Genomic DNA, 16,615 nt, shown 5'->3' with positions numbered 1-16,615 from the left:
TGATTTGAAATAATAGAGTTGAGTCTATATTTTTGGAATAAATAGGGAATAGAGTATTTTTCTTTGAAAAATACTTTTCTCAATAGAAATGACTTGGAATAATAGAATTTTATTTTGAAATGTTTGAAAATAAGTATTTGAACTTATTTGAGATTTTTCCTTGAATTTTAAATACAAGGAAATAATAGTTTAAAATTCCAAGTTATTATTTAAATTCTTCAAATTCATAATTTTGAATTTGTTTCTTAAATTCTATTTCATATTTTATTCTGGTTAAGATTTATTTTTCATTCACTAATCCAATTTTTAAGGGATTTTTAGAGTTGTATTTTATTTACTAAAAATTGGTGAAATCCTGGTCTTTTTCTAAAGTAAAAAGACTAAATTACCCCTGTCCCCTATTGGGCCAGCCCACTTAACTAAGGCCCATGGGACAGCCCACTAAGGCGTGTCCCTTATCGGGTCGGTGGCGCCGAAGCGGCCCACCTCACTCACTCGCTCGTCTCTCTCACTCGCTCATCCCTAACCCTAATCCTCTCGGGACGCCCGTGGCGATGGCGTCGCCGCCATGGCCGCCGCCGCTCTCCGGCCATCTCCATGCTCCCCTGTCCTAGCCACCTACCAAATCGGGACCGCCGCGAGACGATCTATCGATCTGTCCGCGTGGTTTCCCCCATCTCTTCCTCTCCTGGCGTATCGCCTCCACTCTGGATCTCGTGGAGAATCGCCTTGGGCGATTTGGTGGTCTCCGGCGATCCCTCGCCCTCGCCGGTCGACGTGCGCGCTCCCGAGACCGACCCGGTGCGGTGCCGCTTGCGCATGCCAGTGCCGTCGTCTCCGTGCCGTGCTGCTGTGGTGGTGTTCGTGCTCGTCGGCGTAACGCCGGCGTCTACCCGGGGTTTTGCAGCTGCTATGGCCGCGCGAGCACTGCCTCACCATGCCATAGCTTCTGCCACCAGGCGCATGTAAGTGTGTGCTGCTTCTCCTCCTTCTCCTTTCCATGACTGTGCTCCTCCCAAGCTACTGTGCTTCTTCCTCCTCTTGTTCTACTGCTCTCTGATGATCCTATGATCATATAGAGCCCTGCAATTGCTGCCTAAGCTACCTGTGCTTCCATTTTCTACAAATTATGGCCAATCTACCAATTTACGGTGCGTCGGCTGTTGCTTTGCTTGCTATACCTGCCATTTGTTGCTTGTCTGCTGCTCCTAGCATGCTCTGATATTGCTATGCTACCCTGTACTTGCTTACAAGCTTGCTATGCTATGCTGTTCATGCTTATGGCTTGTTATTCTTACTGGAAATCCATACTTGCTTGTCTAGGTGTGCTGCTGTGCATCAGTGACACTTGTGATTGCCAGTGGTGCCTGTGAGGTGCTTCTGTGCTTCCTGTGTAAGCTATTGATCCATTGGATCTACCATTGCTTGTTGGCTAGCTTATTTGTGTGGCTTGACTTGATTCAATTGATCCATTTGATCAATTAAATATCAGTGATTGCTTACTGATTACTTCTGTGACTAAGTGATTCATTTTTCTTGGTGATGCTGATGCTCAAGCATCACTATGCTACTGCATACATGTGCTATTGCTTGCTCTAGCTTACTGGACTAGATCCAGTGGCTATGATGCAGTGATTGGTGCTGTGTTGCCCTACAGTGTGCTACTGTCAATAAATTGTATGAATTTGTTACATATTCATGCTTGAATAAACTGATTCATGATGAATTGCTTATGCAGTGATGATTTAAATGACTTGCTTGCATATGAATTTGCTATTCATGATTGTTTAGCAAGCAAATGAATCTGAATCCATTTCTGGATGATGATGTGCTATAGTTGGCTTTATTTTAAATGGTGCTAAGTGTGATGTGACCTCGTAGTCCTTGCTACCGATTGGTTGCTCACCTATTTGATTGGATCTTGTGGCTACTCAACTTTTCTTGCATATTTGGGGATCATACTAGATATGAATGCCAATATGCTTGCCTGATGAAATCTAGGGTTTACTGATGGTTACATGCTTAGGATTTACTATATAGTCTGTATTAGCTGCTAATCATTGCAACACATCTACTTGTGCTTATCTGTGCATAATATCTTGCTAGTGTGTGCATCTGTGCATGATTGCTAGCTTCGTGCACAAGATCTCGTATCCGTATGATTTCCATTTTTAGTGGCTTCCGGATCGGCAAGTAATCCTTGGTGAAAACCAAGTGATGATCTACCCATTTGAGCATCTGCTCAGTCCCATGACTATGTCATGCATAATTTATGGATCAGATCCATTGGATCTGTCCAGGAACTTGGTATAGCTTGTTCCAGCTCCTAGAATGAAATATTTTGTTGTTGCAGACTTGTGGTTTGTGCAAAGCCCTTCACCTCCAGTCTTGGTTGATCTCCTAGGTCACCATGATTTACGATGGCCGAGGTTTTGTGTGTGTTTGTGCTGTTCTTGAGCAAGAACTCGGATGAACTATGTGTTGCTCTAACTTCACCCTTACCTGGTGAATCTTATCTGGTCGACTGTGCACTGGTTCTAGGGTTTGTAATCCTTTTATATCATCTCTACTTCTACTCTGGCCATGACACACATGCTTGGCTTGCTTTGTGACTCAGCTGTTGCATGGCCTTGTTGTTGCTTGATCAGCACTAGCCCTCATATGCTGAAACTTGAGCCCCGTGGTCGCTCGCTTTTGGTCTCGCTCGTGCCTATCTTGTGCCTGTCCGAGGATTTGGACAAGCACAAGTGTGCAATGACAGTGTTCACTGTCCAAACTAAACTTCTGTGATGTTGTGCTATCTATTCAAACTGAACTTCTAACACTTACATTCTGGCTAGTACTTGTTATTTGTTTTGCAGGTTTGAAGGTGAATATGATCAGAAGATGTTCTTCAAGCATTAGTCTAGTTTTTAGTTTAGGAAAATCTTGTAATTTTCCTTTTTCATTTCTGTTGATTATTCCTCAATTCTTGTATCAAGAATATTGTAAAGACTTTGTAATTTGTGTTGTGTATCAATAAAGCTCAAGTTTTGTTTATGAGCTTTTGTCTTATGTAATGTTTATATTCTTGATTAAATATTGTATTTAATATTCAATTTGAAATTCAAAGTCATTTGAATTCATAAGTTGTGTTTGAATTGTGAATTCCATATTTAAATTGTGTAATGCTTATTGTTCAATGTATTAATACTTGTCAAATGAAATCATTCCCCAAACTGATAAGATACAAAAGAGATCATGTCGAAATTTCCCTAACTCACATTGCCTAACCCTAATTGCAAAATGAGAGAGAACCTCGATCCCTCTTAGGTTTAGTTGCAATAAGGCGCGAAAATTTCACCCGTTTTGCGATGAAATGCACAACCCATTTCTAAATCTACCTTCGTTGTTCCTATGTTCTGGGTTATTACACCATCCGGCGCAGAGGCCGGTCCAACCGGACCGTAGGCCGTACCACTCGGTCCAAACCGGGCCGGGCGCCGGGCCGTGACAGGGGCGGGACTTGGCCTTACAGTACCTGCCCCCGGTTGTCACCGGAGCAGGAGCCGGTGCGCGCCGGGGTAGCCGGTCCTCAGGACGGCTCGGGCGGTCGTGTGGCCGGACCAGGCCGGTCCAAACCGGGCCATGCGCCGGGCCAGCTCCGGGTGAAGGTGGAAACTCCCTTGATGGTGCCCGGTTGGCACCAGTCCAGGGGCTGGTCGGTGCCGGGTCAGCCGGTGCCACGGCCGGTCTAGCCGGACCTCAGGCTGGCCTGAGGCTGAACAACCCTTCTTCATTTCTGTCCAAATGAGGGGGTCTCCCTTCACCTTATTGTTCCATTGATACACCATAATAACTATTTGGCTAATACCTGGAAATAATCTCATAGACATGTATTACACCAATTACTCTAGCAACGATGTCATTGTTACCAAAATAATGGATAAGGGTAAAATACCCTTACAATCTCCCCATTTTTAGTATACAATGACAAACCGAGCTGGAGTCACATATAAATATTATGATAAGCTCAAACCTTGATTGCATATAAGATATTAAGACAGTCCCCCCCCCCCCCCATAATGTGTGCAGTTGGAGAGTTTGCGTTTGAATGCAAAGTGCGCCATTTGTAGAATTTGAGAAGCTCCCCTAGTATCTTTAGGAAACAAGCATGGTATGGATAGTATATATCAAGATATAAGAATAAAGCGGAGGTGGCGTTTTGGCTCATAGGAGCATATGCTCTCATTATATAAAATAATTAAAAAATAATTTTAAAAATGTTAAAAAATTCTGACATAAATTTTTTGGTGTACATCGTGACATTCTATGTTAGTGCACAAGTTTTCATGGAGAAACAACATTTTATGTAGCATGTACAAAAAAGACAAAAAAAAATGTCCTGTACGTAGTCGTGTTATAGCATCAAAATTTGTCTTTTTTGCAGGAGCCACATAATTTTGTAGTTTTTTTTTTAAACTTGTGTACGAACATAAAATGTGTAGATGTATATGGGAAAATTTATTTTAGAATTTTTTGACAGGTCAAAATGTTGATTCACATAACGAGAGCAAATGCTCCTATGAGCCAAAGTGAATAATCCTAACATAGAGATTAAGCATACAATAACTTGTCCATACACGAATTATTCAAAGTAGCAAATGGTTCTGCAATTGAAAGCAAGCAAATAGCACAAGCCAAGTAAAGTAAAGTATCAAGCATGGCTTGTGCAACACCCAAGGAACCCCGTGATCCTAGACTCTACTCTCTTCTCCCCCTTTGGCATTGGAACACCAAAAAGGCGAAAAAAAGAGTAGGGATGCTAGCGCTCCCATCAATAGAACTGCGTCCCAGAGGGTGGAGAGTCCTCATCACCATCCTCATCATCATCTTCTTTATAATCTTCATACTCTCCATCATCATATCCATTTCCAGCAGCCTTAGGAGCATGAGTATATCTAGTCCTAGGAGGGAGGAGCACCACCATGAGCAAACAGGGAGAGATCAAAGTTCTGGAGCATTTCATCATCAATGGGAGGCATCTCCAAAGTTGGTGCAACCACAGGCTCCATCTCAGGTCCAGGTGGAGGAATAGGGTGGTTTCTTGGAGCCATGAACTCATTTTGGTGCCTCCTAGTCTCTTGGTTCAGGGCAAGGATTTGATGAGCAACATCATTGGTATTCCTGCACATCTACCATAGGCTAGCCAAGAAGCGAGAGGCACCCCGCTTGGGGCGCATAGAATAGCTGGAGCTAGGCCGCAGTGGTCATGCCTTTCCTTGGACCGGCGCTCGAAGGCATCATAGATGGGACTTCCGGCTTATTTCCCCGCCGAGGAATCTTGAACAGCTCCATCCCGACTCGCTTGATCTTTCTTGTTGTTGGGAGCCGGCACAACCGTATTGATGAGCCGCTGAACATACTGAGCATAGTTTGGAGTCATACGGTTGCGAACAGAGCGCCTTAGCTCACAGTAGAGAAAGTCACAGTAATCAATCGTCCTAATGTTTTCAGGACGGCAGTAGTGCATGAGGTTAAGATGGTAGGCTCGGCATTCACTTGTATCTCCTGACTTGCTGATGAGACTCTCACAGAATATCTTGGCAAGCACCAAATAAGAGTAATACATCCCGGAGATGGTTGGAGGGGCAGTTGTAGGCTCCGGAGGATAGCAGAAAGCAATGTCCCCATGAGTGAATTGATCCGTAGAGTGTATCTGAAAACCATGAGCACGGCCACTACCAAATCCCATGGCTTCACAGAAGTCAAGGTAGTTGCAAGTGTACTTCTCTTTTGTCCCTCCCCCCCGCTTCTTGGTCTCGCTCGCCCTCTGCTCCGCGGTGAGCTCGGGCCTCGCCTTCTTCGTCGGTGGCCCGGGCTCCACGACCACCGGAGCGTCCAGTTGAGGAGCCGCCTCCACGGGAGGAGCGGCCGCGAGCTCTGCCTCGTCTCCGATGGTGGCGGCGGCAGTCGCTTCGTCGGCCATCTCTAGGTTTTGGTACTGGAGTGGAGTGTTTGTGTTTTGGGAGACAGACAGGCGGGCCAGGGGCGGACAAGGGGAGGACGCGAGCGACCAGCCTTCGGCGTCCGCGGCCACGCAAACTCGTCCAGATTTGGGCCGGGTTTGGGTCGTCCCGGACGCCGCGGCCATCCGTTTTAGGGATGGGTCCGCGCGCTGGGCTAAGTTTTTGTCCGGTTGGACCCATCCGGACGCGCGGGCGCGTGATGGGCGCTCGGTTGGAGATGCCCTTATGGGCTTATCTTATCCTGCTACCTTGGAGGCGATATTAAAGCTTCAGCAGAAGACCTTGGCTTATCATTGGAGGTATCGACTGTTGTTTGGATGTAATTAAGATGATGAAGACAGAGAGCTGTGTAGTTGTAAAGCTACTCTTTTTAAGATTGACAAGATGTCGAAGGAGTTTGTAGAAGCAAAATTTAAGTTCGAAAGTAGGGATACCAATGGTGATGTCCATCTAGTTACTAGGAACTCAGATTATGCAGCCTTTTGAGCGCCACGTATGGTTCACTGAACATCCTGAGTACCTCTAATGGTACCAGTTGAATATAATCCCTACTTATTCCCCTTTTAAAAAACTATTTTCATTTGGCTCCACCTCTATATTCTGGATCGAGATATGCAATCCCGTAAAAATGGTTACACATTTGACCTGGATAGCTTTACGCCAATAGCTAACGATCGAGCAGAAATGAGCAGAAATTTCTGCTCCATTGAAGGGAACAAAATATTGTCTTTGGTAATGCTCCATCGTCCATCTATACGCACGCCATCCGCCGCCACCCCACTACACCTACATGTAGTCCACGCACCGGACGCGCACGTCCATGGACAACAATAATGCCGCCGACCGGAGGCCAAGAATTTATCTCCCATGCGGCGCATACGGCTGCGTCATCCACTTCATCGCCTCCGTCTCTCTGTTAGCCGTCGCCTACCGGCTCTTCAACGCGGCGTCATTCTCCTCAGAGCAACTCTAGCAGGCCCTTCAAACCGCAAACTCTAAATATGCTTATGGAGGGCACCTAAAGCATTGTTTGCAGGTTGAAAAACGTCCCGTAGATCAGACACCGTAAAGGTGGACCGCATAACAACATATTTTCGCATAACATCATATTCCGTAGCTAAGGCGGACGCCTCGCCCATCGACGCCGTTAGAGTTGTCAAGGACGCCATCTTGCCGACTAGCTTCATCGCCACCGGCTTCTTCTGTGGCTTGCTAGCGGGAACCTTGGCGGCCTTCGCCTTGGTCGCCCTCACACCGGGAGCAGCAGATCCGGTCACGACGACGTGCTGCCCCTGCCGCTTGCACTTGCCGTTGAGGAGGGCAACTTGTCGGGCGGCGTCGAACGTGAGCTCCTTGGTGGCTACTGGTGCGGCGACGAATCGAGATACAGGAGCGGTGGTGGGGTCTATTCGTGCGGCGTGAAGTGTGATATTTGTCATGAATAGGTCAATTCGTAGATTTAGTGTATGAGTTACAATTGGCGCAATAGATGTTATTTTCGTACAAACCCTAAAAATTGATTCTCTGTTACTCCGATGTTTGATGTACATACTGTCCGTTAAGTTCACTTGAAAAAGGAAATGGGCATGGATTTTCCTTTTGAGGGTGAAAACTGGGCATGGATAGTAGCAACGTGGATGTGGACACCTTTATCCAATATCGCTAAGTTAGCGCAAGTTTCGGCCCAATCTGCGCCCTATAAGCCCGGCCCGTACCTGAAGGTATCCTATTACGACATCATCCATTTATTACACCGTTTGCCATTCTCTGAAAAAAACACCACCTGCCGCTGCCGCCGCCGCCGCCCTACATACTCGGGCTCGATCGATCGCATCCGGCGCGCACGTCCATGGACAGTAGTGCCACCTACCCAGCGGAGGCGCGCCGCCGTGCATGCACGCTCGACGGGACCAACCACCTGATCGCCTCGGCCATTTTGCTGCCCGTCTCCTACATGCTCTTCGGAGAGTGGGGTACCGCCGCGGCTGGCGTCATCATATTCCTCAGCTACCTCTTCACCCCTGCCGGAGGCGATCTCCTCAGCATCCTATCATTCCGCCGGCGACGCCCGCTTCCCGCCGCGTCCGGCGTCGTCGTCGTCGGCGGCGGCGGGATGGACGCGGCCGCCATCGAGGCGCTGCCGCCCGCGTTCGCGTTCAAGCGGGACGTGCTCGCCGGCACTGGTAGAAAAATGGCCTTTAGTCGCGGTTCGCAACTGCCATTAGTCGCGGTTGCGCAACCGCGACTAATTAAGCGCGACTAAAGGCCCCCCCTTTAGTCGCGGTTGCTTACGAACCGCGACTAAAGGCCCGTCCACGTGGGTGGCTACCGTGCGCCCGGGCGAAGGACCTTTAGTCGCGGTTGGTGTCCCCAACCGGGACTAAAGGCTATTTCGTTAAATTTTTTAAATTCATTTGGATTTCTAATTTTTTTTCACTCCGTTTTTTTTTTTCAGAATTTCTCTCATTTCAGTTATTTGCATAGCTTAGTCTCTATCTCTAACTACACTTATCTCTAGTCAAATTACTTACTCGTGGTCAAACTTCCCGCTCGGTCACCCATCCTCCCACTACTCCACCTCTAGCACGCTTAACTTCCAAGTTCCATTTCGTTCCGCATCCAAGTGCTTCGCGCGCATGTATATGATAGTAGTATCATATCAATCATATTAACATGTTTCTCGATGTCACATTTCTTTATTGTTTGAATTTCAAATAATTCTTTTAATAAACAAAAGTAATGATGTAATAATAATATTGAATAAATAAATAAACATTAACTTTTTAATTTGTATTATTTTTAATTTTATTAATTAATTAAATATTTTTTTTGCCAAACCTAAAATCTAAAAATTTGAAAATCTAAAAATTGGGTAAAAATGATAGTAATCTTTATGCATAATTTTAGGTTTTAAAAAATTAAAAAAATATAAAATCCATAATTTACAGAAAAAACTACTTCCTGCTTTTGTATTTCCATTTGGAATTTTGAGAATCTAAAAATTGGCTAACCGGGTAAACCCCGGTGAAATTGGATGTAACTTTTTCCCAGGATTTTTTTAATATATTATACGTTTTTTTCCGACGTCGTATGCAAAAGTTATTGCGGTTTTACAATTTTCTAAACTTTTTTTGCAAAAAAAGTGGAAATTCGAATTTCTTAATTTCTCCGAATAGTAGGTTGCATAACATACAAGAATCTGAAAACAATTTTTTTTTTGAATTTTCTATCATTTTCTTTTGTATTTTACAAACCAAAAAAGGCGATCCACGGGGGGGTGGGTGCAGGGTGCGTGGGAGTAAAAAAACTCGGAAAAACCTTTAGTCGCGGTTGGGGACGCTAACCGCGACTAGAAGTGCCGCTTTAGTCGCGGTTGGGGACCCCAACCGCGACTAAAGGTTTTTCCTCCGGCCGCATCCCTCCGTAGCCGCTTTAGTCCCGGTTGGTGTTACCAACCGCGACTAAAGGGTACCCTCTCATCGCGGATGGAGCATTAGTCGCGGGTCGCCTCCCGAACCGCGACTAAAGCCCCCTTTAGTCGCGGTTCGAATATTTCCGGGACTAATGGGGGTGGACGGAAGCCTCTTTTTCTACTAGTGCGGGGAGGGGTGGGCACAGTGCGCCATCTGCCTGCGAGGGCGAGACGGTGCGGCGGCTGCCGGCGTGCGGGCACCTTTTTCACGCCGGCTGCGTCGACGAGTGGCTGCGCGCGCACGCAACCTGCCCGCTCTGCCGCGCCGCCGTCCGCGCCGCAGCCCGGCCGCCTATCTGACGAATCAGTGCACTGATGTTGTTTTGCTTTGCGTTGGCCAGGATCGAAGTTTCTCGTTGGTTTCCCTTGTGGACATTCGTTAAACCTTGACAAGAATGCGCGTGCGCTCGACTGCTAACCATCTTGTTAATACTACTCGTTAGGGTTTCACTGATCATGCGGAAAACATTGTAACTTGTATTTGTAACCTTGAATCATCAGGTTATTCGTGGTTGGTACTTTTCTAATTTGTAATTTTTTTGAGGGATTTATAATTTTTCATTGTATCACTCATGGACGGTACACCTATAAAAAAATATAGCATCCAAAAATACCAAATCAATACAGTATAATTTATCGTGAAATAATATTTATATAGAATTGCAGGTGCTATTATTATTTTCCATAACTTGGATTATTGGCAAGATTTATAGCACTCTCACTATCACAAAATAGATTGTACGTGTCGTTCTTCATGTCCAGGTTGTGCAAAAAATTATTCATGCATTCCACTTCCTCGCAAAAAGTTATAGCACTCTCACTATCACTCGTCGATGGTACACATATAAGAATTATAAACATCCAAATATACCAAATCAATACAGTACATTTAGTATCGTGAAACATTATTTATTTTGTATTCCAGGTGCTATTATTATTTTGCATAATTTGGAATGTATAACACTCTCACTATCACAAAATAGATTGTACTTCTCGTTCTTCATGTCCGGCTCGTGCAAAAAGTTATTCATCTGTAATACTTCCTTGCAAATATAAACGGCTGCTATGTTTTCGTCATCTATGGTTGACAATGGAACATATTTTTTGTAATCTTAATTGCCATGACAGTGTCGCCATGCATAACTCATAGCCTCATAGGTATGCAGAAGTTAACTTCCTAGAATCCGCATCACTAGCATAATCCGCATATATGGCTCTGCAATTAGGAACGTGAACAGATCGGGTCAGCTTCTCAAACCAGAGTAGTAATTCGATCAATCGCTATCAATGCCAGGATCCACAGATCCATGGGAACAAAACCTTTTCCGAGAAGAGTCAAGCGTGGGATATGATAGATGAATAGGGTTAGATCGGATATTGCTATTTCTGTATTCTTTACCATATTTTTTTGCAATCAGATTGGGGCGAATAATGGTCGGATGTGGATTCAAGTACGGATTATATCAGACTGTGAATATGTGGTGGATTTGGATACGACTTCGAAAGCAGACAATTTTTCGATTTGAATTTTTGTAACATGATTGACACATATTCTATATGTGTTTTAGTTTTCCTTGGATTTTTGTAACAAATTAAAGGTATCCACACCTTTATCCGAAAATCACGATATTAGCACAAGTTTCGGCACAGTGTGCGGCATATATCCACGTCCCCTATCTGGTGGGATCCATATACGATCCATCGTTCCCCTTAGAAAAAGACTGACCATCGTCGCCGCCGCCGCGTCACATACACGCGAGAACTCCATTCCACCCCGCGCACGTCCATGGTCCATGGATAGCACTGCTACCAACCCGCCGCAGGCGCGCCGCCGCTTAGTATGCGTTGAGAACGCGTTCAGCCAGCTGCTCGCCACCACCGTCATTTTGCCCTTCGCCTACCTGATCCTCGGGTGGCGGGTCGCCGCGGCAGCCGCCGCCGTCATATTGCTCGGCTGCCTCTTCACCCCCACCGGCAGCAACTTCATCCGCGCCGTACTCTGCTGCCGGCGACCTCCGCGTCCCGCCGCGTCCGGCGTCGTGGGCGGCGGCGGAATGGGGATGGACGCAGCAGCGATAGCGGCGCTGCCGGCGGCGTTCGCGTTCAAGCGGGACGTGCTGGCCGGGGATGGATGGGCGCAGTGCGCCATCTGCCTGGGGCTGATCCTCCTGGGGGAGAAGGTGCGGCGGCTGCCGGCGTGCGGGCACCTGTTCCACGCCGGCTGCGTCGACGAGTGGCTGCGCGCGCACCCCACCTGCCCGCTCTGCCGCGCCGCCGTCCGGCGGCCGCAACGGCTGCCTGTCTGACGGCTCAGTGCATTTGTGTTAACCGGTCGATCAGGTTGTACAGAAACAATGAAAACGATCCGCCTCGGCGACGATCGAAGTTTTTTCATTTCATCTGTTTTTTTATTCTTGATCTTACATGATTATTAGTTAAAGGACCCGCCTAGCGCTAGGTTAGCCGAGAATTTGCTTAATTCGCGGTTAACTTAGGTCAGCCTCGTTTGCGTGGGTCTTTTTTTCTTTTTGACATTATTGAGTTTGAAAGGGCCACGGGAAAGATACCTCACGAGTTCAAAATCAGGCAGCCCATATTTAGAAGGGAGGTGCTATACACCGACCGGGTCGGTGCGGTTGGGGTGCCCCCCCCCCCCCTCCCGACCCGGCGGTTCTATAGTGGGCCGCAATCCAACCCATCAGGTAAGTTCGTTTTTGTTTTTCTTATTCTCCTTTACTTTGCTATTTACATATTTTCGTTATTAAAAAGTATAAATATTTTTAAATTCATTTATTTTAAAATCTAAAAGTTTTAATTTTTATGACTTTTTAACAAAAAAAATAATTTTTTTTTAGAATTTAACATTTTTCAAATTTGAATACTTTTTTTAGATAGAACATTTTTCAAAAAATTGAACTTTTTTCGAACAATAAACATATTGTAAATTTGAACATTTTTTGATATGAACATTTTCCAAATACGAACAATTTTTTAACTTTGAATATTTTTTAGATTTGAACATTTTTAAGTTTGAACATTTTTTAGTTAGTTTGAACAATTTTAAAGTTTGAACATTTTTTAAATTTGTACGTTTTACGAATTTGAGAAAAAAAGAAAAGGAAAAAATGAAACAAAAACAGGAACAAGAAACAAAAAAGAAAAGAGAAAGAATAAACAAAAAACGGAAAAGAAGGAAAAAGGCCAAAATGGGCCGGGCCCTATACCTGACCAGGGCTGTGCCGCATGCCGTACACACCGACCTGATCGGTGTATAGGATTTACCTATTTAGAAAACATCTATGCTTCTAACCTTTATTTAGAAAATGATATGGCTTTTTTAGAAGCACAATACAACGTAAACGCTCATATACACGCGCATACACTCACCCCTATGAATGCGCGCACACACCCTACTCCTATGAGCACCTTCGAAAATTGAGCTAACCGATTGAATCTGTTGCCCTTGTTCTGTTTATACATGGGCCATTTTGTTGACATTATTGAGTTTGAAGGTCCACGGGAAAAATACCTCACGAGTTCAAAATCAGGCAGCCCATATTTAGGAAACATCTATGTTTCTAACCTTTATTTAGAAAATGCTATGGCTTTCTTTAGAAACATAGTACAAGGTAGACGTTAATATACATGCGCATACACTCACCCTTATAAACGCACACACGTACACCCTACCTCTATGAGCACCTTCGAAAGACTGAGCCGGTGTACTGAATCTTGAAATTGACGAAGTCACCACAGATGCCTCACTGTCGACATGAACATCGCTTCCTAGTAAATGAATATTTCTCCTTTACGAGACACACAAATATCAAACCTGAAGTTTGAACTCTCACCCTCCTAACCACCCAACCTCAGTTGGTTCTCAAAATGCCATACATGTGCAATTACATTTAGTCTTTTAGCAGAGAATAAAACGCAAAAAAATCCATGAGTTTGCACTTACATAAATATATGAAATTATCCGTACATGTGCAAACTGCACACCAAAAACAAAAGCAATCCTAGTCGGGTTGATTTTTTTTTTAAAGAAGCACAAAACAAGAAAAGAAGCCCAAAAGAAAACCAAAAAGACAAAACAGCCTCACACGTTGACACACATAAGGCCCACCACCGAGGGGCTGCTGTTAAAACGGAAATTAACACCAACAATCCAATCTGCACAGTTTTTTTTTTTTTTTTGAGAGAATCTTCACAGTTCTATCTAGGTCTAGCGACAAAACCACCAACACAAAGTTAGCTAACTTCTTTACGCGAGAACTAGCAAATCGCTTATTTATAAACCTCAGTAACAGGAGCGTGCTTGGGGTTTGACTTTCTGAGTATTTTTCTAAAACACAGTGTAGACGCAGACATTCACATTACATCTTACGTATATGACCATCTCCAAAAAACTAAATCCAAAAAAAAAAACCGACTAAGCGCAAACACTCACAAATAATACATTAACCCCATAAACACACATACGCACACCCTACGCATATAAGCACTTCTAAGAGACTAGTTCAAAAAAACCATTCCAGCGAGTTTTGAGATTGACGAAGTCACCATAGACGGCTCGTTATCGACAGGAACGTCGCTTTTCACGGAAACAATAATCACTATAGATGGCTTGGATAAAAGAAGGCAATCCCAGGCAGCTAAGGCTTCCATCCCCTCCTCGGTGCTGCTGTCGATCTATCTTTTAGGCCTTGGAGGTGTGGCGGACCTCGGTTCTCCCTAGCGGGAGGGTTCTCATTTTTGTTTTAGGTTTTGGGTATCTTCTTCGAAATGGTGAGGTGGCGACGATATATCCTAGAGTCAGAATAAGGTCATCCCTGCACTATCCTCGCTCCAATGGTGCATCTAGTATTGGTGGAGGAACCGTGGAGTTGCTTGTCCAGCGGATCTCATGGGATCCGGTTGGCTTTGGTGTTCATTGATGTGATCTCAGGTTTTTTTTGGACTCAAAATAAGCTGCTCGAATTTGTCTAAACACAGTTGTATCGAGACATATTGTTAGCGTGTAGATACATCCATATCTAGAAAAATATTGAGCAACTTAATTTGGATAGAGGGAGTACTATAAAAAGACATCGAAGATTTATCTAAATTCGGATGTATAAATATTATATAGTAAAGAGTGTATATACATTTGAACTTAAATAAATTTGTTGTGACATCCTTTTGTAAAGATACTACCCCCTCCGATTCATATTACTTGATGCTAATATAGATGGATCAAGACACATTTAGTTGTAGATACATCCATTTTAGTTGTATTAAAAAGTGCTTTGAATTTTTTAATCGCTATAAAGATTTACATAAAAATTGTGTAGAATTTAGACCATATAAATAAAAATTACATAGATGTTTTATTCATAGGAACATATCCTATAGAAATTAATCCTACAAAAATCTTGTATTCTATAGAAAAAAATCAGATCATACCAAATAGAAAATAATTTTACTCCTACTACAATTAAACACACCTCATGTTTTAAATAAGCATGACATCCAAATCATATATTCTTCCTATTCCTATATTTTTTCTATTCTACTACTAGTATATAAATCAAAAAATCTTAATTATGTGTTTCAAGAGCATCTTGAATGGAGCGACGTAAATCGAACGCGAAAATCGATCGGTTGTGTCTGTTTGCGTAGGCCCATGGACATCGAAATGGTCGCTAAGCCAAGCTTGTCCGTTTGTGTGGGGGCAGCCCCAACGGCTCGATGCATTTTATACGGCGAGGCCGGCATGTGCTCTATTGTTATAGTTTCACATCTTAGTTTCAGACATATAGAAACAAGATTTTGAAAGTAGTGCAACATGTTGAAACAATTTAAACATAGAAACTGCGAAAAAAGACGTTCAAACTAATTTTTGAACTAACCTACTTATTATTAGAAGGCCCCGCCTCGTTATCCTCACGGAGACGTTTCCTGCTCGTCACCTCTTCAGAAGAGCTCGTGGGCGTGGCAGTTCTATCCCACCAATGCCGCCATCCCCACGACTTCCCCTCGCTATCGGAATCCGACGGCAAAGAGAGGTTGCTCATGGCGTCATTAGTCGTAGAGATGAATGGCGCCATCTGGTTGGAGATCCGAATGCGGAAACATAGGAGTCTTATTGAGCGGGGATGAATGTCGGCGTAGATATCGAACAGGGCTACGGTTGTTCTTCCGTGACGGTTTAGGAGTTCGCGCTTCATTCCGACGGTTCGCATGTCGATCGACGCGGTTGCCACTCCGGCGTTTGCAGTTCCCAACAGTTGTTGTGCTTAAAGTCATGCCAACTGAGAAGACGCATCGAGACAGGGGCGCTCCTAGACGGGCCCGTGAGAGAAGCGAGTGGTCGCGCGGTGCGATCGCGCAGCTTCTGCGCGACGCAAACGTACCGCATATTGGGCCACGGTTCAGACAGCTCACTCGCTATGGGTCAGGACGTGGATTGATTCCGGACACACTTTCGTACCGTGTGGACGTTTCGGGTCCGTTTATGTTGCCCCGTTGGTTTGACTGCACATAACCGAACCGAAACCGAATCGGAAAAAACCTAATCGAAACCGAATTTCAGTTTTTATGGTTTTATGGTTAGGTTTCAGTTAGCAACAGTGCTAACCATTTATACGTCAGTTAATTCTGTAAAAAATCGAGTAAACCATGGTTAACCGAATAAAACCGAATAGCCAATCACAACAAAGAATTTTGCTTTATGCCCATACCAAATTCACGTTGACCTCTTTTATATATGTATAGCGTGTGCAATTTACAAAGAAGCTACTCTGACGTGGTGGTAACTAGTAAGTACATGCTTGTATGCATATATTTGTGACATGTAGAGGGTTCAAGTTCCTAATAATGCTTCAATTTTTTTATTTTGGCTGCACTTTCGTTATTTATCATTTGTTTCTCCTGTAACACAATCGGTTTGGTTATAAAAAAGTACAAAAATCAAATATATGCCCATAAAAAATCGCGTCAACTTTGGTTAATTTGGTTAATACTGAAACCGAACCAAATTTATATGGTTACCGAAACCGAACCGTATTTTTATACGAAACCATATTTACCGAAGTATTACAATCGTATTAAACGAAAAACCGTATTAACCGAACCGGACTAACCATTTTAACCG

Source organism: Lolium rigidum, chromosome 4 (assembly GCF_022539505.1).
Source record: "Lolium rigidum isolate FL_2022 chromosome 4, APGP_CSIRO_Lrig_0.1, whole genome shotgun sequence".
NCBI classification, from domain to species: Eukaryota; Viridiplantae; Streptophyta; class Magnoliopsida; order Poales; family Poaceae; genus Lolium; species Lolium rigidum.
Note: the sequence above shows the minus strand (reverse complement) of the source record.